Below are 26,156 nucleotides of genomic sequence, written 5' to 3' on the forward strand. Positions count from 1 at the left end.
CTTTTAATGCTTTTCTCACATGGTCTAGGTTTAAATTCAACACAACTTATAATGTTCCTGGCTTTCCTATAAACAAATGATGGGGCTTCACCTAAGATGTTGTGTCTTTCGACTTTTAGGGGTCGCCACAGTGGAACTCCGGTCCGCTAATGATTGGTAGTTGATTTTTACGTGCCGAGTTACCAGCCCTGATGCATAACCTTCAACGAAGGTACGCCCATTCATGCATGTCTCCACGCAGAAGACGCTCTAGCTGAGAATCGAACTGGACAGTGTCTTACTGTGAGGCAACAACGCTACCACAGCACCACCACCGCGAGTGGACTTCACCTAAGATGTTAATCAGAAAAGGGTTTCCTGTGACAATGTACCAGTTTTCTTCAATAATATTTTTGATACTGTGATAATCAAAAGTGTATGTCAGGATGCAGTTATTTTTGCATTTGTTATTCTCTGTGGAATTACTTAACATTTTTCTACTGGGGAGGTTGAGTGAAGGTGCTTCAGTCCTTTTCAGTTCTATAATGGGTTCCAGGATGTTTTTTAACATCTGACTTTCATAGCCTCTCACTAGAAAATCATTCTCTAAGTTGTTCAGGTTTCTCAATAATGGTTCCATCTCTGTGGTAATTCGAGCTAATCTATAGCCTTGGGACTTCACTACATTATACTTGGTTTTTGTAGGATGTAGACTTTTACTGTGTAGTAATAAGTTAACCCTCGTTGGTTTTCTGAATAGATCAATGGTGATTCTGTTACTGTTGGTGTCATTGGAAATCTGCATATCTAAGAAAGTGGTTGACGTACAGCTATGGGAAGAGGTAAACCTCAGGAAGGGGCTTGTTTGATTGAGGTAAGTGATAAAATCTCCAAGCTGCAAGGTGTCACCTTCCCACACAATAAAGACATCATCAATAAAACGTAAATAGCATGTGATATGCTGCATGTAATCTGTGTTGTTTAACACAAAGTCCTCCTCCCATATGCCCAGGGCTATGTTAGCTATGCTGGGAGCCATGGCAGCCCCCATTGCTATACCAGTTTTGTGTTTGTAGTGTTTGCCTTTGAAAGTAAAGAAATTGAAGTACAGTACAAGATTAATGAGCTTGCTTAACTTTTGCAGTTGTGCCTGTGTACCCTAATTATGTTTCTTAAAAGACTCCATAGCTGCTGTTATACAGTAATTGTGAGGGAGCACTGTGTACAAGGATTCCACATCAATAGTTAGCAAAATACTGTCAGCTTCCACTGTATTTTTTTTTTTATTTTCTTCAAAAAATCCATTGAATCTCTTATGTATGACTTATTCTTTTCTGCTACAGGTTTCAGCAAGTAATCAAGGTAAATGGCTGTGGCTTCAGTAAGGAAACCTCCACTTGCTACCACCGGTCTTTAAGGTGGGTCTTCTCTGTTCTTGTGTGGCTTTGGTATTCTTAAAAAGTAAGGTAAATGTGGGCATGGGCTCCATAAATAATTATAAAGATTTTCAGTGATGTTTTTCTTCCCATAATGTGGTGAGATTAGTGTTCCATAAATCATATGCTCTTTTTAGGTCATCCATGGTAAATAACTCATAAAATCTGTTATCCTCCATCCAGCATGTTCTCTATCTTTTGGTTGTAGCTAGTGGTATCAGTCACAAGTATACCTCCTCCCTTGTCTGCCTTCATTACATGCCTGGATTTATCATTGCCTAGCTCAAGCAATGCTTTTCTTTCTCCCTGTGTTAAGTTATAAAGTTTTTTCTTAGGAGGTTTTTTATGCAGTTTTCTGATATCCATCTCACATTTCACTTCAAAAGCAGCTAGTGTTTGATGTAGTGGTGGACAATAGCTGCTAGGCCTTTTTATAGTTTCATCAATAGGCTTATTTTCAGTGTCATTACTTTTGCCATGAAACTGTATCCTTAAGTTGAGCTTCCTCACAAACATTTAAGGTCTATCAGTACCTGAGCAACCTCACTCCTGCAGCTTGGTACAAAAGTAAGTCCTTTGGACAACACACTTTTTTCCTCTTCAGTCAGTGCTTTAACAGAGTGGTTCCAGATAAGTGGAGCACCTGTTATTGTTGTTGTACCTGTTATTGTGGCTGGTTCCTCCGTCTGAGCCTGGGATCTGGGTTGTAGTCGGGGTTCCAGTCGGGATTGCCCAGGTATTGTGTTTCCCGCACCCCTGTCCACTGTTTGGTTCTCCTGTCTCCCTGGGAGTTTGTGGATAGAGTATGAGACCTCTGGAATTCCTCCTCTGCTTTCTGGAATACTGGTGGGTTGTAGTAGTATTCCTCACTGTGGCTGTGGTATGGGGGAACCTGGTAAGAGGGACAAGCTCTGGGGCTCTGGTGGTGGTCGTCCTTGTTCTGGTACTGGTGCTGGCTTTGACATTGGTGTGGTGGTTGATGTCTGCGCTGTCGATATTGGTCTTCCTGAAGAAACTGGTATCTGTGAAGGTGCTGCGGCTCCTGGTAGCTGGATTATCTGTGGTCCCAGTTGTCCTGGTAGCCCTGTAATTCATCCTGAAGAACTCTCTGTCAGATTTGGTTGCCGCTGTGGCTTATGTTCCTGTCCTGATCCTTCTGTGATGTCAAAGGCTTCTGCGAAGTGTTGATAGCCAAAGGGGATTAGGATTGTGGGGAATGAGATGTTGGATGGGCAGTCTCCTGGTGGTCCTGTATTGTGCCCCTGTCTGGTTTTGTGCGAAGATCTCCCCTGGGAAAATCCCGTTGAGGTCTGCTGGCATGGTTATACTTTCCCTTATATCCCCTGTAATAACTAAAACCTTGTCTGTTGTTCATTCTCCTGTTGTTGTTAAAAAGAATTTACAATCATATTTAGATATGTTACCAATTCATGTAACACCGTTGAATTGCAGAAGGAGTCATTGCTGGGCACATTATGGGTACTGCAAAGAGCACTTTTGGCTAACATCAAAGAGTGAAATAATACTAATTTCATGAACTTTAATCATACTCTGACTTAGGAATGGGGTCCATTCCCGTCTTGGTATTAGAAACCCAAAAGACTTTGAGAAATCAAGAAAGTGAGAGACCATTGTGTTAGTAAAAGCCAATGTAATAGTCTCATGTGTAGTCTTGCTAGTGGAATTATTATTATCGAAGCTGCCATTGACCCTAATAGCTGAAGGATTGCTCAAGCCGGAGCTTTGTCCTGACAGAATATCACCCGGAGTTGAGATCTGAGTCTTTCTAGCCTGTGGAGTGGAAGGGAGACTAGGCAAGATTGGGTGTCAAAATTGGCTCCTATTAATTCCAATCTTTGAGAAGGAGTCAAGTTGCATTTGTTCTTGTTTACTGTTATACCTAAATGTTCCAGCAGCTGTAGGGTGTAATGAGCTGCTGAGAGCAGTAGATGCTTGGTTGAGGTGGTGAGGAGCCAATTGTCTATGTATGGAAATACCCAGAATGCTTGCAGTCTCAAGTGAGCTGTTACCACTGCCATGCATTTGGTGAACAATCTGGGAGCAGTAGAGAGACCAAAGGGCAGTGCTCGGAATTGGTAGTGATTGGCTCCCAGCCAGAAGCGGAGGAAACTTCGGAAGCATTTGTCCATTTTTATGTGGTAATACACATCCTGAAGATCTATTGAGCACATCCAATCATCTTTCTCCAGAAAAGGAAGTATCAACTGAACCGTAACCATCAAGAATTTCATTTGTTTAACAAATTTGTTTAGGATGCTGAGGTCCAGAATTGGCCTCCAGTCCCCTGTCTTTTTTGGCACTAAAAAGAACCTTGAGTAAAATCTGGATCCTATTTGGTCTGGTGAAACTGCTTAGATGGCCCTTTTTGAAGCAGCTTTTGGATTTCTTGAGCTGCTACTTCCCTCTGACTGGGTGGAATGTTGGGAATATGTGTTAGCTGAGTTGGGTAAAGGTCAAAAGGGATGTGGTAATCTCTGGTAATTATCGAATGCACCCAAAGATCTGCGGTTATCATTTGCCAGCAAGGTGGTGTAGAGAGAATCGTTCCCCCAAATGCTTCCAGAGGAAAGCAACTGGCCACTCTTCAGGAGCACTGATAGGGTTGTCCAGAGAAGGAATCTTTGGATCCCTGGTTACATGGACCCCCTCTACCTCTGAAGTGGCAACTTCTGGTTGAGTACCCCCTTCTGCCCCGGGGGAAAACTCACCAAGTGTGCTGTGGAAAGGACTCTGGGATTTCTTGTACCACATTTTCCCACTCCATTGATTTCTAGAATAGGATTGTTGGGGGGGTGGAAAAAGGTATGCCTACTGTAGACAAGGTCTTACTGTTAACTAAAAATAATCGAACTAAACCAAGTAAAAAGTCCAAAGCAACCAAATCGAAGGCAGGAAACACACCAGCAAAGGTTCCACTGTTTAATGACACCAAATAATGACTTCATCAGATAATGCCAAATTGATTAATTGAACCATTAAATAGTAAAAAACTTTCAAAAATTATCCTATCAGTCACAGTGCATCATGAAACAACCAATCAGTAAGTAACCATCATAAATGTTTAAAACACAATAAACACATGTTAAAAAACCTTATACTTGATTTTTGTCAATAAATTAATATGTTAAAAATAAGTATATTATATACATAATACTAAAGCTAATTTTCTAAAATCTATAAAGTGCAGAAAAGAAATTTGGAAATACATATAAAACAGTACTCCTATTAAAAAACATTATTAATTAATTAATTTGGCATTATCTGATGAAGTCATTGCACAATTTTGCTGCTAATCTGTGTATTCTTATCACGTTTTGTCCTATTTGGTGTCATTAAACAGTGGAACCTTTGCTGGTGTGTTTCCTGCCTTTGATTTGGTTGCTTTGGACTTTTTACAAGGTCTTACTGTCCTTTTCATACCTGGCTAAAGTGTCTTTTACCTTAGGGCCAAAAAGAGAAGAGGCCTCTACTGCAGCATTCAGGAAGGATGACTTAAAGGGATCTGCAAAATCACATAAGCGCATCCAGGAGTGAAGTCTTGTAACAATGCCTACACCCACTGCTCTAGCTGCCCTCTCAGTAGAATGAGAAATCAACCGCATGGAGGAGTTAGATATAGATTCCATGGTGGCAAGTTGTGAGGCAACTTTGTCACGTACTCCATCAGCAACTGCTCCTGCAAGGGTTTCTGAGAGTTCTGAGATTATATCTCTCTGAAGCCAGGTGAAGTGTGCCTGATAGTTCAGGGACCGAATAGCAAAAGTCACTAAAGAGTACATCTGCTTCTGTCCATCACCTGAGATTCCCTGTTAGGGGATGGACAGTAGAGCTCTCCTCGGCTAGCTCTTTCTTAGTGGCTGCCACCACAACCATAACATCTACTGGCAGGCCCTTTGACCAGTGTGGGCTGTCCTCAGGAGGAGAAAGAATTTTGTCTGGTCTCCAGGGGATAGGGTCAATGGTATCCGGATTCTTCAAGGTGTGCTGCACTATGAGCTGAACCAGCTCATCTGCAGGTGGGGTCACCCAGGAAGTAGAGGGCCAGGTGTGGAAAGCCTGCAAGAATACAGACTCCTCTGAGGAAGGGGTGTTGGACTTCCAGCCCTCCGCTGCTTTATAATCTCCAGTATGTCTCCAAAGGAGACATCCTCAGGAGTTGACCATGGACACCCTTTCCCTTCATCATAGTCCGTATCTTCAGTGAGGGATAATTCAGGGGAGTCCACGTGCTTCCTCTTGCATGATCTCTTGCAAGGTACCTCCTCAGCGGGAGCATCTGAGGAGGACTCTGCAGAATGGATACCTTGTGGAAGGATGTCCTGAGGTTCCTGTGCCTGGTGTCCTTGAGTAGTGGGCTGTGTCAGCTGTGCCTCAGAGGAAAGATATATATGAGTCTCCCGTGCCAAAGGGACCAGCTGGGAGCTTGCAGAGGCAAGTGCCCTCTCCATCACTTGGAAAGCAGGTCTGCCTGAAGAGGGATGGGAGCCAGAACTGAGAAAGACAACCTCAGGACCAGGGTCACACCCCACTCCGATGAACCAACTCCCAGGGAAGGAGCCACGGGAGGACTCAGTTCCATCAAGGCAACCAGAACTGTAGTAGATGGTGCCTTACTAGGGATCATGGTGACGACAGACCAGTCTTGATCCAGAGGATGGCCTGGCTCCAGGTGAATCGATGGCCAAAGGGTAGACTCCAGAGCCATGGTAAGGTCTACCACTGGAACTGAAGGAGCTGGAACCTGGGTTGGCATAGGTGTCAAGGGCTCCAATGCCTCCAGGGAGGTCAAGGGAGGAAAGTATGTAGGAGTCTGTGGAGAAAAATCCTCGGCTCTGGGTGGGAGGGAGCATTTGGAGGGTGTTGAAAATCCTCTGGCCACCAGGAACTGATCCACAAGCTTCACTACATCCAGTTCCAAAAGGCTCCTGGAGGAGCGGGTGGATATCCCTGATGGGAAGTCAGGACGCTTTAAAAATTGGGCTGCATTGTTGGCCAAAAACTGGATCCACTGAGGGGAAATATTAGGTCTGAGGGATAATCTCAACTTATAGCACCAAGGTCAAAGGTGGTGCCTAAAGGGGAGTCAGCAATGCCATTGTAATAGGTGTTGTAGTCAGAGCCAGGGTTACAGGTGCCGAGGATGCTGAGGTGCCTGAGCCAAAGAAGGCACCATGGAGGGGTTTTGAGGCTCGGTGCCGAGGGTGTTGGTGCCAATTTAGAAACTTTTGCTTTCGGCTCTGTTGATTAAGATCCATTAGTATGAGGAGAAGAGGGTAAGGATTTACTCCTCTTTTTATGCTTTTTCTTTGGAGGGGATAAGACCTCCAACTCAGAGATAGCCTCCGCGAATAGAGATTTAAGAAGGTCTTTAAGCATGAGCTTATTCTTATGCTCCACCAAAGTGTGGGAGCTAAACTCTTTACAAATTTCACAAGGGGGTTTCACAGAAAGGTGTGGTACCCCGAGACAATAGACAGAGGACAAATGGTTCTCCACATTCAGCATTTTCCTGTCACACTGATCACAGTGCTTGAAACCAGTTGCTCCCTTTTTTCAAATATATTAATGACAACAGAATACAATTTCAGCCACAAAGGAAAAAAAAAATCAAATCACAAGATCCAACACCAACAAGTTAACTGATAAACACTCTAACAACAAAGAAGAAAATGAGAAGATTTTTTTTAAACAGTAGAGGGAAAAGGAGAAAGGGGAATACTAACAATAGTATTGGCAATCACCACAAGGTAAAGGAAGGCTTGTACCAGCAATGGTACAAAGAGTATCAAAAACTTGGTAAAAAGGAAGAAAGAAAGAGAGGGACACTCACTCAGACAAGCAAGGGATATGAGATTAAAAGTAGGCTAACTAAATATACGATAGAAACAAGAAGTAAGGCTTAAAGGAGACAAAAAATTTGAAAATCTTGAAAAAACTTAGCTGACAGCTGGCCTGACACGTCTTGATTCAATACACGGCAAACAAAATCGAAGGTAATTTAGATGAGGGCACTATGGGTAAACACTTAGCTCGAGAGTTTTTTGGCTGATGCAGGCTTGTTATAACAACTGACTTGGTTGCGAGGACAAAAGGAAGGGGAACCACATCTGGTGAGGCCAGAATGCAGCAATGAGGATGACTGAGCTCTTCATCTGAATTGCTTTCTGTAGAAATTTTGGGATCAAAGGAAGTAGAGGATAAGCGTAAAGGAGACCAGATGGCAAAACATTGACTAGAGCTTGGGGATCAGAGCAAAATACCTGCTACACATGTTGCTGTGGGGAGATGGAAAGAGGCTGCAGCAAGGTTGGCCCAAACAATGGAAAATTTTCTCCACCACTGAGTGTATGAGAGACCATTTGTGAGGCATCACAATGGACCTGCTTAGTTTGTCCGCTAGGACATTGGATTTCCACAGAATGTGAAAGCAGTTGATGGAGATCAACCATTGCCACCCACTCATAGCCTCAAGGCAGAGAGGGTAAGACCAGGAAGAGCATCTTGCAATGCCTGCAGTGCTAACAGGACTGCTCTCATCTCCAGGATGCTGATATGTAAATTGGCCTTTTGGGGGGATCACATGTCCTGGACCATCCTTCCCAAGTAGTGCCCCACCACCTCAACTGGGAGGTGTCCGTAGCCACTGTGGCCATTAGGGGTGGTAAAACAAATGGTCAGCCTAGGTAAACGTCATCTGACTGGATCCACCAGTGAATGTGGTGTTTGCAAATTGGTGTAAGCTTGACTGGAAAAGATAGGGGATGTCAAAGAATAGACCATTGAACAGCTAGAGTCCATTGAGGGGCACACATATAGTAACATGCTAAAGGAAGTAGGACTATTGCTGCTGCCATAGACCCTAAAGCTTGAATAATTAATCTGGCTGGAGGAAATGGATGGGGTAGAATCTGATGAACCTGAGATTTGAGTGTGTCTATGTGATGAGCAGGCACAGAGGTAATTTGTGTTGTCATGTTCAGATGTGCACCAGTAAACTCCAGGCTCTGTACCAGTGTCAAATTTGATTTGGCATAATTGATTGTTATCCCTAGTGAGAGACAAATCTGGAACAAATAGTCCCTAGACTGCTGTAGGAGATGCACAGTATGGGCAGTGAGGAGCCAGTTGTCTAGGTATGGAAACACTCAGAATCCTTTTAGTCTCAAGTGAGCTCCAACCACTGCCATATATTTGGTGAACAATCTGGGGGCTGTGGTGACTCCCATCCAAAAGAATAAGTGTCTTCAGGAGCACCTGTTTATTTTGACGTGATAGTATGTATTCTGAAGATTTATGGAACACATCTAATCATCCTTGCATAGAAATGGCAGAATGGACTGAACTGTAACCATTAAGAACTTTGACTTTTTCACATACTGATTTAGATTGCTTAGATCCAAAAAATTAGTCTCATGTCCTCTATCGTTCAGGGAATTAAAAATAAATGTAAGGTAGTTCCGAATCCTGTTTGGTCTGGGGGGACCTGCTGCATGACTTTTTAGTCTAGCAGCTTTTGAATTTCTTATAGGTTCATAGGTAGGTACTAGGCTATCTGCTCGAAGACATTTATAAGCCTAGCCGGAATGTGTTGGCTTTCGCTGCCCCCTTAGATTAGTTCCCTGTGTCTCTGTCCAGCAGAGCCATTGAAGTGATCCCTGGGGTAAACTTTCTGGTTCCCATCCACTCGTCAAGGTTTCTCTTGAAGAGGGTTAGCGAGGAGCTCTGCCTAATGTAGATTGGAATCTTGTTCCAGAGCATGGGAAGTCTCTGGGACATGAATCTATCCCTCCAGCATGTCCTATTTATTGTTGTGGTGAGGTTTAGATCCCTGGAGTGTGTGGCTTGAGGGGATATGGTTTTCTTTGGGTGGAACATGTCCATCAATTCTGGGTTGGACATGGCCTTGTATGTCAGGCAGAGATCACCTCTGAGTAGGCGGCATGCAACCAAGTACATCTGGAGTTTCTTCAGTCGAGCTGCATAGGGCATCTGCTTGAGGCCAGTGATCCTCTTGGTGAGGAACTTCTGTGGTCTTTCCAGTTGTTGCAGGTGTCTTGTAAGGTACATCCCAAATGGGGCATTGTACTCTATGATGGGTCTGATGAGTGATGCATAGAGGGGCCCAATGACCTCTTTCGATCTGGATGCAAACCCTTTTGTGATTAGGTGGGCCACATATAAGGATTTTCTAACCACTCTGGCAATATTATTATCAAAAGACAGGTTACTATCTACTTGGGTCCCCCAGATGTATTCAAGGGGCTACCACCTATGTGGTAGTTTGTGGGTACTTTGTTTTTTCCAAAGGTAATGACTATGCACTTTTTGGCATTTAGCTTGAGACCATGGTTTTGACACCAGGTATCTGTCTCAGTGAGACCTTTTTGGAGGATGTCCGAGTCAGCCGGAGAGTCAGTTATAGCCCCTAGTTTGCAGTTGTCTGTGAACTTGGTGAGCCATAGTCCTCCTGTGCTTGCCTGCACCTCTGAGAAGTATATGCCGAACAGGAGGGGTCCTAGGACTGAGCCCTGGGGAATGCCACTTGTAACAGGTTTAGAGTCAGACCTAGCTCCTGCAACTCTTACCATGTGGGTTCTGTCCGTGAGCCAACTGGCAACTCATCTCATGACGTAGGGGTTTATGTTCAGGCTGGTGAGCTTGTCTATGATACCTGAGTGGGGAATAGTGTCAAAGGCCTTTGCGAGGTCTAGGTAGGCTGTGTGGACCACGTTTCCCTCATCTATAGCCTTGGTAACTTTCTCAAAGAAGTCCACCAGGTTTAGGAGGCATGATCTGCCCTTAACAAAGCCGAACTGGGTTGGGTCCAGTGTTTAGAAGTTTTCAATGTCTCTGATAATGAGATCCATGATGATGCGCTCCATAGCTTTGCAGACCAAGCTAGTCAGGCTTAAAGGACGATAGTTCCCGAGGTCCGTTGTGGCTCCACCTTTGTGGAGAGGAGTAACTGTTGCTGTGCGCCACTCTGTGGGCACATAGCCTGTGGAGAGGCTGAGTTTAAACGGTGTGTTTAGGTGAGGGGTTAGTTCATCTTTGAGCTCATGTAGGATGCAGGCCTGGGACACCGTCTGGTCCTATTGATGCTGTGTTTTTGGCTTTGGAAAGGGCTGTTTTAACCTGAGTGTCTGTGATTTCCGGGGCACTACATTCTTCTGGTATAGTTATGGGCCCTTTTGGGGGTGAGAGGGGGTGAAGTTTGCACTGAACCTGTCTGCCAGGATGTTGGCTATATCGGTCGGTTCAGGGTATTTTGTGCCATTCTGCACTAACTCTGAGCAGATCTGAGAATTGCCACTTAGATTCTTGACATAGCTAAAGAATGCCTTGTGGTTATCTTTGGAGTCCATGGCAATCTTTCTTTCGAAGCTAGCCTTGGATCATTTTATGAGGGAACGTAATTTCTTGCTGATACTGATCAGGGATGTCTTCCCTCCTCGGGATTTTACTCTTTTCTGTACTAGTTTCCTCCTTCTGTTGTATAGCTTGTTTATGGCAAGGGTCCACCAGATTGGTTTCCTTTTCTTAGAGGAGCGAGTCTTGGTTTTGTTTGGGATAGCACAATCCATGCATTCTTGTAGGTGCCCGTAGAGTGCATTAGTAAAGGATTTTGCAGCTTGGACAGTGTTATCCTGTAGCATGGGGGCTTTGAAACTTCCCACCTCAGTCTTAAGTAACGTGAAGTTTGCTTTTGAAAAGTTTTTCATGGTGGTTTCTTTGACCGGGGGTGGTGGAATGTGGATATCCAGAGTGACTAGTTTATGGTCAGATCTAACCAGCGAGGGGTTGACCTCCGGTGTGGAACACAAGTCGCCCATGTTGGTGATGACCAGGTCCAATATGTTGTCACCTCTGGTGGGGGTGTTAACCAGTTGATCCAGGGCATTTGAGTTTATAAATTCTAGGAAATGTTGGGCCAGGGAGTTCGTACTTGAGTAGTTCTCCCAGTTAATGTTTGGATAACTGAAATCACCCAATATCAGGGTGTTTGGTAGAACCTTTATGTTTCCCAGTGTTTCCAGGAATGCGGAGTGGGGGTCCTGGGACATGGTGGGTGATCTGTAGCAAGCTATAATTTGAATAGCAGTTTTGCCCATTGTTAGTTGCACGTGGATGATCTCTGAAGCATTGTGCTGTGCCACTAACCTGGAGGTGTAGGTATCCTTGATGTATATGGATACTCCCCTGTCTTTTGTATTTCGGTCTGGGTTTTGTGGCCGAAATGTATGGTATGAGTTGTAGCCTGGTAGTGCTGGGGTGCTCTCTGGAGCCTTAAACCAGGTTTCTGTTACTGCACATATATCGATTTTCTCCATACTTTGGAGTGCCTCGAGTGCATGCATTTTGAGGTTCAGACTTCTGGCATTGAGCAGCATTACCCTCAGTTTCTTGTTACTTGTCCTATTTACGGCAGTGGGTTTGTCTTTTGAGCCTTGCCTAAAAAAGGCACTATGGGGGTGGCAAGAGCCTTGGCCAGTATTCGAAAGCCTAAGGGTGACTGGTGCAAGCCGTCTCTAGCAAAGCAGCGTGGCTTGTCAAGCATGTGACCCTAGGCTGACAGACACTGGATCCCCTTTGAATGACACCATAAGCTTAGCCAATTGTTGAAATTGATAATTTTTTCTCTATACCGTGGTATAATTCTTGGTGAGGGCAGGATGCTTCTCAGGGTCAGGGTCATACCAGCCTGGGCTACGTGATCAGAGAGCTCCTCCATGTCTCTTTTCATGTAGTCCAGGGAGGTATGGCTTAGGTCATTCACACCAACATGGACAAAGACAGAGTCATATTTGTACTTGTTCTAGAGTGACCTGAGTGCTTGTGTTATGTGGCAGATCCTGGCACCTGACAGGCAACTAACAGTAACCTTCTCCTTGTTTAGCCTAGTGAGTGGGACGTCAGTGTGCCTGACTATAGAGTCACTTATTACTAGTGTGTTGGGTATGTTATTTTGCCTATAGGGCTGTGATTGTGTGGCACACTGGTTTTGCGAAGTATATGTTTCATGGTTTGTGTTGGGCAGTGGAGGTTGCTTGGATGTCTGCTTTGGAGGTCTCTGTTGCTTTTTCAAATTTCTATTTAGAGCCTCTGAGTATATTTTTGTGTGTTTTTTGCCAGTGCTGGTTTCATAGGTCTATGTGAGACTGGGTGGTGTGATGCAAGTAATTCCCTTCTCCTCGTGACTGCCTGGTCCAGTCTTGGGTTGAGAGAGCTTAGCCTCCAGTTTGGCTGTATACTTGCATCTCTCGCATGTGTTAGTGTTTGGTGGAAGGAGGACAGGGTTGTCTGTGTACATGAGGAAATTGTAACATTGCCTCAAAATGCCCAGATTCACCAGTTGGACCAAAGAGTACACCTGAAAATGCCCTTTGGACATGCCTGGATAGGTACAGTGAACTATTTTACTGATTGGCTGGTAAGGTCGAATAGAGAGCCTTGTCCTTCTCTACAGTATAGGGGTGTCTAGTACTAAGGATTATTAGTGCTTGCTATGAGTTTTGGGCAAGTGCAGGGATGAGAAGTGAATGATTTGAGTGCTTAAGTTGAAAGTTTGTCTAGTTCCAAGGGAAAAATTGAAGAGTAGACTTTTTGGAGCCGGGAATAGTTAGACCCTAGCTAACCGGCACTGCCCGAATGCGGGTTTTATAGCAGGGAAATGAAAGAAATAAAAATTAGCCCAAAATGGCCAATAAACTACTAATTACTGGGCTGAAACCACTCCTCCAGGGACAGATAGGCTGCTCAAAGCTCCCTCTCTCACAGTGAACAGAGAAACTTCCTTCTATCCAAGTAAGGTATGGGCAAACACAGAAACTTGTAACACAGCCCTGAATTCAGCACTAACCTGAAAACTGGACTAAACTAGCTTAGAAAGGTGGGAAAATAAGTATATATATTTTTTTTTCCTTCAAAAAATAAAGCAGATACAATAAAACTTTAAATTAAAATGAAATGGCTATATCACATGAGTGTGTGTAGCCTACAACAGTTAAACAGGTAATTTAAACACAAAAATGACTTTGTTAAAGTGCAGGCAGTAAAATAAGTACAATATGTAGCTGAAACAAGCTTTTTAAATCACAGAAACTCTAGAAAATCGGCGTTTTAGGTGGAATTAGCTAAAGGCAGCAAGAAAATGCAGAAAAATAATACTTAATCACTCCAAAGTCTCTCTTTTGTCTCTCTGCTTCTGTAGAACTCTGCAGGGCACCAGGCAGGATCTTGCTGAGCTGTATACTAGCATAAAAACCTTGCAAATGCGGGTTTTATAGCAGGGAAATGATAGAGATAGAAATTAGCCCAAAATGGCTGATAAACTACTAATTTCTGGGCTGAAACCTCTCCTCCAGGGACAGATAGGCTGCCCAAAGCTCCCTCCCTCTCTCACAGTGAACAGAGAAACTTCCTTCTATCCAAGTAAGGTATGGGCAAACATAGAAACTTGTAACACAGCCCTGAATTCAGCACTAACCTGAAAACTGGACTAAACTAGCTTAGAAAGGTGGGAAAACAAGTATATATTTTGTTTTTTGTTTTTTTTTTCAGAAAATAAAGCAGATACAATCAAAAAACACTTTAAATGCACAGAAATGGCTATCACACTTGAGTGTGTAGCCTACAACATTTAAACAGGTAATTTAAACATAAAAATGACTTTATTAAAGTGCAGGCAGTAAAATAAGTACACTATGTAGCTGAAACAAGCTTTTTAAATCACAGAAATGCTAGAAAATTGGCGTTTTAGGCGGAATTAGCTAAAGGCAGCAAGAAAATGCAAAAAAATTATACTTAATCACTCAAAAGTCTCTCTTTTGTCTCTCTGCTGCTGTAGAACTCTGCAGGGCACCAGGCTGGAGCTTGCTGAGCTGTATACTAACACAAAAACATTGCAAATGCGGGTTTTATAGAAGGGAAATGAAAGAGATAGAAATTAGCCCAAAATGGCCAATAAACTTCTAATTTCTGGGCTGAAACCACTCCTCCAGGGACAGATAGGCTGCTCAAAGCTCCCTCTCTCACAGTGAACAGAGAAACTTCCTTCTATCCAAGTAAGGTATGGGCAAACACAGAAACTTGTAACACGGACCTGAATTCAGCACTAACTTGAAAACTGGACTAAACTAGCTTAGAAAGGTGGGAAAACAAGTATATATATATATATATATATATATTTTATTTTCAGAAAATAAAGCAGATACAATCAAAAACACTTTAAATGCACAGAAATGGCTATCACACTTGAGTGTGTAGCCTACAACAGTTAAACAGGTAATTTAAACACAAAAAATTACTTTGTTAAAGAGCAGGCAGTAAAATAAGTACAATATGTATCTGAAACAAGCTTTTTAAATCACAGAAACTCTAGAAAATCGACGTTTTAAGCGGAATTAGCTAAAGGCAGCAAGAAAATGCAGAAATATGATACTTAATCACTCAAAAGTCTCTCTTTCATTTCTCTGCTGCTGTAGACCTCTGCAGGGCACCAGGCAGGAGCTTGAGAGCTAAACTTTTTACAAATCTCACAAGGGGGTTTCACAGAAAGGTGTGGTACCCCGAGACAATAGACAGAGGAAAAATGGTTCTCCACATTCAGCATTTTCCTGTCACACTGTTCACAGTGCTTGAAACCAGTTGCTCCCTTTTTTCAGATATATTAATGACAGCAGAATACAATTTCGGCCACAAAGGAAAAAAATATCAAATCACAAGATCCAACACCAACAAGTTAACTGATAAACACTCTCAACAACAAAGAAGAAAATGAGAAAACTTTTTTTTTAAACAGTAGAGGGAAAAGGAGAAATGGGAATACTAACAATGGTATTGACAATCACCACAAGGTAAAGGAAGGCCTGTACCAGCAATGGTACAAAGAGTACCAAAAACTTGGTAAAAGGGAAGAAAGAAAGAGAGGGACACTCACTCAGACAAGCAAGGGATACAAGATTAACAGTAGGCTAACTAAATATATGATAGAAACAAGAAGTAAGGCTTAAAGGAGACAAAAAATTGAAAATCTTGAAAAAACTTAGCTGACAGCTGGCCTGACACATCTTGATTCAGTACGGGGCAAACAAAATCTGAGGTAATTTAGATGAGGGCACTATGGGTAAAGACTTAGCTCGAGAGTTTTTTGGCTGGTGCGAGCTTGTTATAACAGCCGACTCAGAGGACAGAACTGACACCCATCAGTAAGGAATGAATGAAGATTAACATCAGATCAATAATTTTTATTCCCTGTATAAAAATTTAATATGGCTGCCAACTGTAGTTTAATTGTAGAAAAACTAGCTCCTTCTTTGAAAAGAGCAGCCAGAAAATCAATAACAGCAGTAAGGGGGTCAACATTGTTTCATAGTGCCCAAAGGTAAAATATTTTCTATTTACTCTTGTACACCTTTTTGCACCGATAATAAAATGTTACATACCAGGAAAAAAAGCCTGAGCTGTCTGGCTATTATGGGACTTACAGAAACATGCAGTTAGTTTGAGGGCTTGGATTTTGGGATGACTCAGCCCTCAGGGATGTGAGAGAAGATCTGGAGATAGGTCCAGTATCCAGGGAGGATAATGAAGATGAGACAAAAGGAAGGGCAACCACATCTGGTGAGGCCAGAATGCAGCAATGAGGATGACTGAGCTCTTCAATTGAATTGCTTTCTGTAGAAATTTTGGGATCAAAGGAAGTAGAGGATAAGCATAAAGGAGACCAGATGGCAAAACGTGGATTAGAGCTTGGGGATCAGAGCAAAATACCTGCTGCACATGTTGTGGGGAGATGGAAAGAGGCTGCAGCAAGGTTGGCCCAAACAATGGAAAATTTTCTCCACCACTGACTGTATGAGAGACCATTTGTGAGGCATCACAATGGACCTGCTTAGTTTGTCCACTAGGACATTGGATTTCCACAGAATGTAAAAGCAGCTGATGGAGATCGACCATTGCCACCCACTCATAGCCTCAAGGCAGAGAGGATAAGACCAGGAAGAGCATCTTGCAATGCCTGCAGTGCTAACAGGACTGCTCTCATCTCCAGGATGCTGATATGTAAATTGGCCTTTTGGAGCGATCACATGTCCTGGACCATCCTTCCCAGGTAGTACCCCTCCACCTCAACTAGGAGGTGTCCGTAGCAACTGTGGCCATTAGGGGTGGTAAAACAAATGGTCGGCCTAGGTAAACGTCATCTGACTGGATCCACCAGTGAATGTGGTGTTTGAAAATTGGTGTAAGCTTGACTGGAAAAGATAGGGGATGTCAAAGAATAGACCATTTAGCAGCTAGAGTCTATCGAGGGGCACACATATAGTAACATGCTAAAGGAAGTAGGACTATTGCTGCTGCCATAGACCCTAAAGCTTGAATAATTAATCTGGCTGGAGGAAATGGATGGGGTAGAATCTGATGAACCTGAGATTTGAGTGTGTCTATGTGATGTGCAGACACAGAGGTAATTTGTGTTGTCATGTTCAGATGTGCACCAGTAAACTCCAGGCTCTGTATCAGTGTCAAATTTAATTTGGCATAATTGATTGTTATCCCTAGTGAGAGACAAATCTGGAACAAATAGTCCCTAGACTGCTGTAGGAGATGCACAGTATGGGCAGTGAGGACCAAGTTGTCTAGGTATGGAAACACTCAGAACCTTTTAGTCTCAAGTGAGCTCCAACCACTGCCATATATTTGGTGAACAATCTGGGGGCTGTGGTGAGTCCAAAGGGCAGGGCTCTGAAATGGTAATGACTGACTCCCATCCAAAAGAATAAGTGTCTTCAGGAGCACCTGTTTATTTTGACGTGATAGTATGCATTCTGAAGATTTATGGAACACATCCAATCATCCTTGCATAGAAATGGCAGAATGGACTGAACTGTAACCATTAAGAACTTTGACTTTTTCACATACTGATTTAGATTGCTTAGATCCAAAATTGGTCTCAGGTCCCCTGTCCTTCTGGGAACTAAAAAGAAATGTGAGGTAGTTCCGAATCCTGTTTGGTCTGGGGGGACCTCCTGGATGACTTTTTAGTCTAGCAGCTTTTGAATTTCTTGGGATGCTGCCTTCCTCTGACTGGGTGGAATATAGGGAAGCTTCTTTCTTTTGTAGATTGGGAGCTGGGAAAATGGTATGAAGTAACTCTGGATATTATTTTTAGCACCCAAGTATCTTTTGCTTTAGCCGCCCAGGCATCTGGGTGCAAGGACAATCATCCCCTGACTGCCTCCAGAAATGGGCAATCGGGCAGCACTTCAGGAGTGCTGAAAGGGTATATCCAGAAAGGAATCAAGGAAAAAAGAAGTTATGTACTCACCATAACGTTCCATCTGAGTAGGTAACTTCATTTGTCAGCAACCTGTGGGTATCGGATCCGATTCGGATCCGAGCCGGCAGCTTTCCTAGCTAAAAGATCCAAGCTCCTCCCCTACCCATAATGCCCTGCCACCTCCCTCTAACCCTCAGATCGAGTTTGCCATAATGTCATAGAAAAATACTATAACACAAGAAAGGAGTATTATACATTCCACCTGATGTCATCTGGAAGTGACGTATCCTGATCCTTTCATAACGAACTAAGGGTCCGGGGGATGGAGGGCGGGTTGGTTGCTGACAAATGAAGTTACCTACTCAGATGGAACGTTATGGTGAGTACATAAAGTACAGTTGTGTACACTTACCATAAATGTAGATGTTCGAGTGTCTTCACTGTTGCAGTCATGACTGTAGGGTTCTCCCCTGCTGGCAGGCAGTCCTCGGTCACCCAGAATCCCAAAGTCTGGGTCCGGCGTTGGCTGCTCAGCCATGTTCCCTGACATCAGAGCGCCAGGAGTACAAAGCTGGCAGCCGACGCCATGTTCTCCAGTTTTTCTTGCCCCAGATGTCAGGTGTTCCAAAATGAGTAAAATCCCATACCCTTTGCAAATACACCTCAGAAGAAGGGTGAAGAAGGGAACCACACAAAAGAAAAAATAAGAGGGGACAGGAGGGAGGGTAACCCAGACTGCAACAGTGAAGACACTCGAACATCTACATTTATGGTAAGTGTACACAACTGTACTATGTTCATCATGTTTCACTGTTGCAGTCATGACTGTAGGGTTGAATCCCAAAGCAGAATAAAAGGGAGGTGGTCATAAAGTAGAGGGGGTGGCTAAAAGGCCCTGCAAGACTGCAGTAGCAAAGCATGCCCTAGACTTAGAGTAGAGAGGTAGATTGTAGTGCTTAGAAAAAGTATGCACTGAACTCCAAGTCGCAGCTTCCAAAATGTCTTTGGTAGGAACTCCCCTGAGGAAGGCAGCTGAAGTGGCAGCAGCTCTGGTATAGTGAGTCCTTATACTCCCTGGGATTTGCTTCCCATGGTGTGAATAACAAAATCTGATTCCATGAGCAATCCATTTTGAAATGGTCTGTTTTGAAATGGCTTTGCCTTGGGAACTTGAAGCATAAGAAACAAACAATTGCTCTGATTTCCTGATGTCCTTGGTTCTGTCCAGGTAAAAATGTAGTTGTCTGTGTACATCCAAGGAATGTAAGATCCTTTCCCCCCTATTTTGAGGACTGGGGAAAAAAGTTGGCAAGTGAATAGTTTGATTTGAAGCCACTTTGGAAACCACCTTAGGCTTGAAAGTAGGATTAGTCCTTAAAGACACCTTGTCTTGGTGAAAAATAATATAAGGTTCCACAGCCATGAGAGCTTGCAACTCCTAAACTCTCCTGGCAGAGGTCAGAGCTAACAGGATGGCTGTCTTCCAAGATAAAAACTTGATGTCAGATGTGGCAGCAGGCTCAAAAGGAGGTAAGGTGAGTTTTTCCAAAACATAGTTGAGATCCCAGGCAGGAATGGGTGGAGATCTAGGGAGCCTTAAGTTCTTAGCTCCTCTGAGAAACTGTCTCATGAGCTGGTGGGAAAAGATTGGAGGGTCTGTATTATGATGAGCAGAAATAGCAGAGGCATGTATCTTTGTGGAAGAAAAAGAGAGACCCTTATGTAAGAGGTCTGTCAGGTAAAGTAAAATCAGAGGAATGTTAGGAATAAGAGGATCCGAATACTGAGCCTGCATCCAGGTGCAAAATCTTTTCCATTTTCCTGCATAAGATTTTCTAGTGCTAGGACATCTGGCTTCTAAAATGACATCCATAACCTGCTTGGGGAGGAGAGAATGAATCATAGACCCTGGATTAACCAGGCAGCCAGGCTGAGAGTTTTGACATGGGAGTGCAGAACCTGACCCTGGTGTTGGGAAAGAAGGTTCGGAGTCTGAGGTAAAACCCAAGGGGGCTCCAGAGAAAGGTTTTTAAGTGTTGGGCACCAAAACTGTCGAGTCCAATTTGGGGCCAGCAAAATTATCATCTTGGGCTTGTCCTGTTTGATCTTTAATAACACCCGTGGAAGAAGAGGTAGAGGCGGGAATGCATACCCTGAGAGGTTTCTCCAAATGAATGATAGTGCATCCACTTTCCAAGCTAGTTTGTGGAATGTCCTTGCGCAAAAAATCTGTAGTTGATGATTGAGGTGGGATGCAAAGAGGTCTACGTGAGGACATCCCCAGACTGCTGTAATCATCTTGAATATTTCGGTGTCCAGCATCCATTCGTGTGGGTCTGACAGGTTTCTGCTCAGACTGTCTGCCAGGATGTTTTGATTCCCTGGTAGAAACTGAGCTTGAAGGTCCAGTTTGCAAGCTAGAGCTGTGTTCCATAGATTCATGGCTAGTCTGCAAAGGGGATAGGAATGTGATCTCCCTTGCTTGTTTATATACCACATAACTGTGGTGTTGTCTGTCCGTATCAGTAGTTGTCCTGGTTGTAGAAGATTCCTGAAGGCCAATAGAGCGTTCTGAATGGCTAACATTTCCTTTAAATTGATATGCAGGTGCTTCTGATCCTTTGCCCAAAGGCCCTGCAGACAGTTGCCCTGGAAATGGGCTCCCTATGCATAATCTGAGGTGTCCGTGGTTAGTATCTGACTGGCTGGAGGCAGACTGGAGGCTTTCCCTTTGTTTTGAGTACATGCCTTGGACCACCAAAGGAATTCCTTTTGAAGACAAGGCAGGATGGTGATCTGTATGTCTAAACTGTGGCAATGCTGAGACCATACACTTTTTAGGTACCACTGTATTTTCCTCATATGTAGTCTTGCATATGGTACGGGAAGGATGCAGGAGGCCATGTAACCCAAAGCCTGCAGGAATTTCCTTGCAGATAGCTGAGTTAATGATGCCAAGGTTTTGAAAGTGGAAGCCAGCTGTAATTGTTTTTCGTATGTCAGAAATTCCATCTGGGTTGTTGTGTTTAGAAGAGCACCCAGAAAAGTTATCTGTTGTGAGGGTGTCAAATTTGACTTTTTTATGTTTACAGTGAATCCCAGGAACTTGAGAAGTTTCTGAACAAATTCTAGATGCTGGAGTAAGACATCCTTGCTGTCTGCCTGAATAAGACAGTCATCCAGATAAGGGTAAATTTGAATTCCCTTGAGTCTGCAATAAGCTACTACTGGAGCCAGGCATTTGGTGAAGACCCTGGGTGCAGTAGACAATCCAAAGGGCAGCGCAGAGAATTGATAGTGCCTCGATCCGGCCTTGAACCTGAGGTATTTTCTGTACTCCTGCCTGATGGGAATGTGTAAATAAGCCTCCTTTAAATCCAAAGTTACCATCCATGCATTTTTGGTCAGCATTGGAAGTAGCTGCTGTAGAGTAAGCATCTTGAATTTTGGTATCTCGAGAAAAGTGTTCAAGACTGACAGATCCAGAATGGGTCTCCATGAATTTTGCTTTCTGGGGACTAGAAAGAGCCTTGAGTAAAAACCTTGTCCCATTTCTGAAAGTGGAATCAGTTCTATGGCTTTCATAGCCAAGAGGGCTTCCACCTGGTTTAAGGCCTCTAACCATTGAGGTTTTGGTAGATCCGGCCATCCGCTTGGTCTTGGTAGGGTATGAAAATGGAATTTGTAACCTCATGAAACCACATCCAGAACCCACTTGTCTTGGGTTATATGAGTCCAATTTAGGTGAAAAAGAGAAAGTTTTCCTCCGAGAGGGGCTTCCAGGCAAGAAGTTCCTGCAGCCCAACAGAGGGAGTCATTGAGCCTGTTTTCTATGAGCTTGCGACCTGTCCCCTCCTCCCCTAGGGGTGGAAGCAGTCCACTGTCTTGGTCTATAAGAGGCTTGCGTTTGGGGCCTTCCTTGGGAGCGTCTGTATCTACCCCTCTGAGGCCTGTCTGAATTGGGAAAGGACCAATTTTTAGTAGGCCAATTCCTACTAAATCTGGGTGGCTGTACTTGTAAGAAATCCTTAACTGTTTGCATGGATTTTGCCTTGTCCTCCATCTTCTTTATCACCTCTTCAGCCTTAGATCCAAACAAAACATTATGCTGAACAGGAGCATCCAATAACTTAGCTTTTACTTGATCTGGCAAGTTTTGTTTCTTTAACCAAGCATGCCTTCTAATGACTATGCCAGAGGCAGCAGCCCTACAAGAAGCCTCCAAGGCATCAAAACCACAGTGTAAACCATGCTTCCCAACTTGTTCAGTGGCATGCATTAAGTCATGTAATTCCTTATCATCTGCACAAGCGGAAATGGAAGTTAGCTTTTGTTTCAAAACAGACAGAAGAAATTGCTGGTATTTTAGCATATGAAATTGACAGTTTAAAGCCCTAATAGATAAAGTTGCAGAAGTGTACACTTTTTTGCCCCATCTTTCTAAAGATCTGGAATCCTTCTCAGTGGGAATGGGGTTTTTAGCAGTAGCGGCCTTAACCCCCTTAGGGCCCTGAGAAATGGTTTCAGGATCAGCAGTAGGATTCTTGTATAAAAACTGGTGGGAATCAAGGACCCTATAATATCTGTCTGGCTTAACAGGAGCTGGAGGAAAAGAGTCAGGAGTTAAGTTAGCCTCCGAAAAAGCATCATCCACAATATCCAAAATAGGAGGGATAGCCAGATGTCTATGTTGGGGAAGAAGAAGAAAATCCCTAAGTCTTTTCTTAGATTCCGAGTACTCCTGTCCTTCCCAGTGAAAATATTCCCTCATTTCATGTAAAGTTTCCCCAAAAGAAAAATCCTCAGAGGGAGAAGCTGAAGGAATGTATTCATCAGCATCAGAATCCTCATAAGGAGGGAAAGAATAATCCTGGTCAGAAGAAGAAACTGAAGAAACAGAAGCCTGATCAGAGGAGTCATAATACAATTCCTGCCTTGGCCTTTTATCTGGAGGGGGATGTGAACCCCTAATCATAGTAAGTAAGTCCTCCGCCATCTTAAGTAACTGGTTCTGAGACTTGGGTCCTGGATCAGAAGAGGCCTGGGCTGTAGTCTTTGATTTTGAAGGAGTCTTTGCCTTTGTCTTTGGTTTTGCCTTTATTAGAAGCTGTGTAGGCCTGAAAACCCCTTCGGAAGCCGGTACCTGCACATCGGCTTCGGACCCATCCGAAGGAGCATTGTCCAAAGGTCCTGCAACTGAAATATTCAAAGGCCTAGTTGGCTCCTTGTGGGAGTCCGTTTCGGCCATCAGTTCCAAAATCGCCGATGACAGGGGCTGCAAAAGCGCCTCACTGACGACGGCCGAACCTGAAGCTGGCTCTGCTTGTACAATATTGTCTGATTTGGACCTCGGAGGCCTGTCTATATCCTTGCATCGTTTGTGAACTCCGGTAGCCGGAAGCATGTCCGACGACATTTTGTAATTAAAACACCTACCGAAGTAATGAAATGCAAAATCGTACCTTCGTTTAATCGTACGTTGATTAAATCTAGCACAAAACTGACAACTAGCTATGTCGTGGTCAGGGCCTAAGCAAGGAATACAGTAAGAATGAAAATCCTTATGAGGTATTTGCTTCCCACATGAAATACAATTATTAACTTTTTCTGACATCGGACTGGAGCAAGAAAAAAGTTTCCCCAACGGGGTACTTAGCTTTGAGTAGGAGAAGAAAATCTTCAGACTGAAGTTTGTTTAGAAAAAATTGTCAGGAGTCAGCCGACCGGCACTTGTGAACTGCTATCACCGCACGGCAAGAAAGACTGGAGAGCATGGCGTCGGCTGTCAGCTTTGTATTCCTGGCGCTCTGACGTCAGGGAGCATGGTTGAACAGCCGACGCCGGACCCAGACTTTGGGATTCTGGCTGACCGAGGACTGCCTGCCGGCAGGGGAGAACCCTACAGTCATGACTGCAACAGTGAAACATGATGAACATCTTCTTTATCTGAAGTAGTTAACTTCATTTGATCAGCAACCTGTGGGACAGAGTCCCCAGCTACCAACAACTTGGGAGGTCCTCATGGAAGGATATTCCGGAGCACTGCAGAGCCAAAAGATGCACGTCCTCTGGATATTAAATCCAACTTATAATGTGTAATAAAGGTATGAGAGGAAGCCCAAGTAGCTGCTGAGCAAATGTCATCCAAAGAAACCCTTGACCAGAAAGCAGCAGAAGTAGCCATAGATCGGGTAGAATGGGGTTGCACCCTCAGGGGCTCAGGACGACCACAGATTTTGTATGTGAGAAGGTTGCATTGGGAAATCCATCTAGCTAAAGTTACTTTAGTGACTGGTTTACCCAGACAGGATTTAGCAAATGACACAAAAAGTTGATCTGATTTTCGAAAATCGGCTGTTCTGTTTAAGTAAAATCGTAACTGTCTATGAACATCCAGACAATGGAGTCTATACTCTCCTTTGTTTTGAAAATTAGGAAAGAAGACAGGTAGATTGATGGCCTGGTTGATATTGGCTTCTGAAGCCACTTTAGGCAGAAAGGAGGGGTTAGTCCTGAGGGAAACCCTGTCTTTATGAAAGATGATATATGGAGGCTTACTGCAAACAGCGTGAAGCTCCAATATCCTCCTAGCTGAGGTAATGGCAATCAGGAAGGCTGTCTTCCAAGATACACATTTTAAGTCGACTGAAGCCGCGGGTTCAAAGGGAGGACCAGTCAGAGCCTGCAGAACTTTTAGTTATGTACTTACCATAACTTCAGATGTTTGGGATCCATCTCGCCTACATTCTGTACTGATGGGTTCGGAGCCGATCCTCGGCTCCAACTCGGCACGCTATACTATAGAGCGAAGTCTCTTATTGGCTGAGCTATTCTATATCCCAGGATGCACCCCCACTAATTCCCCAGATCATGTTTGTCCGCACACATGCACACACACATATACTGCTGATATAACATTGCCAGATGTTTCAAGATGAAACGGTCAAACTCGAACCGTCCGGTCTCTTCTGATCTCCAAGGCAGGGGGAAGGAGGGTGGGTTATTAGGAATGTAGGCGAGATGGATCCCAAACATCTGAAGTTATGGTAAGTACATAACTAAAAGATGTTATGTGATCCTATCTCGCCTACATTCTGTACTGATGGGACAGCGTCCCTAGCACCTGATTCCTGGGTGGCTCACTGGAAAACACTCCTGAGAACTGTGGAACCGAAGGAAGCTCGCCCCCGAGATGCCACATCCAATTTGTAATGAGAAATAAAGGTGTGAGGAGAAGACCCAGTAGCCGCAGCACAAATGTCACTAATGGCAAGCTTGGAATGAAAGGCTGTTGAAGTAGCCATAGCCCTTGTAGAATGAGCTTTAACAGTGGTTGTAAGCTCTCTATTAGAAAGAAAATAAATATGACTGATACAGTCTCTGATCCACTTGGAAATAGTGACCTTCGTGATGGCTTTGCCCAATTTATTGTCTGAAAAGGACACAAACAACTGATCTGTTTTCCGTGTTTGGTGCATCCTATCTAAGTAGAAACGCAATTGTCTGTGAACATCCAATGAGTGGAAGATATATTCTGCTCTGTCTGAGTAGTTGGGGAAGAAAACTGGAAGTTCCAAAGACTGTTGAAGACAAAAACTAGAACAAACTTTGGGAACAAATGATGGATTAGGCCTAAGGGATACTCTATCCTTGTGAAAAACCAGGTACGGCGGTTTGACACATAGGGCTTGAAGTTCCGAAACTCTTCTGGCTGATGTAATTGCCACCAAAAAGGCAGTCTTCCAGGAAAGAAATTTCAAGTCAGAAGTTGCTGCCGGTTCGAAGGGGGAAGAGGTCAAAGCACCTAATACGAAATTAAGATCCCACGGTGGAGCAGGATGAGAAATTGGAGGTCGTAGCAGCCCAGCACCTTTCATGAAGGCTTTACACAACTTATTGCTCATCAAAGGTGGGTCTATACTTTCATGAAAATTAGAAATAGCTGCTAATTGAACCTTAATGGTAGAGACCGAAGAACCTTGATTGAATAAGGAAGCTAAAAATTTCAAAACTTCAGCCACCGGGGCAGTAATGGGATCTAATCCCCGGAGTTGGGCCCAAATGGCGAATCTCTTCCATTTACTATTATACATCTTCTTAGTCGAATTCTTGTGGGCCAAGGACAAGATATGTATGACTTCCGAGTTCAAAACCTGGTTCCTGACTATAGTCGGAAGTGGAGGAGCCAAGCTGTTAACCTCAATGAGTGAAGGGACTGATGAAGCTGTCCCGACTGGTGGATCAAGAGATCTGGAACCTGGTCCAGGAACGATGGACCATCCAGTGCATATTTCCAAAGAAATGGCAGCCAGACTTGACGAGGCCAATATGGGGCAACTAAAATCATCTTGTACTGCAAGTGAATCACTTTCTGGATCACCCTGGGAAGAAGGGGAACCGGTGGAAAGGCGTACAGTAGGCCGGTGGACAAAGTTTGGACT

Source organism: Protopterus annectens, chromosome 2.part0, assembly GCF_019279795.1.
Source record: "Protopterus annectens isolate FY-2018-M chromosome 2.part0, PAN1.0, whole genome shotgun sequence".
In the NCBI taxonomy this organism is placed as follows: Eukaryota; Metazoa; Chordata; order Ceratodontiformes; family Protopteridae; genus Protopterus; species Protopterus annectens.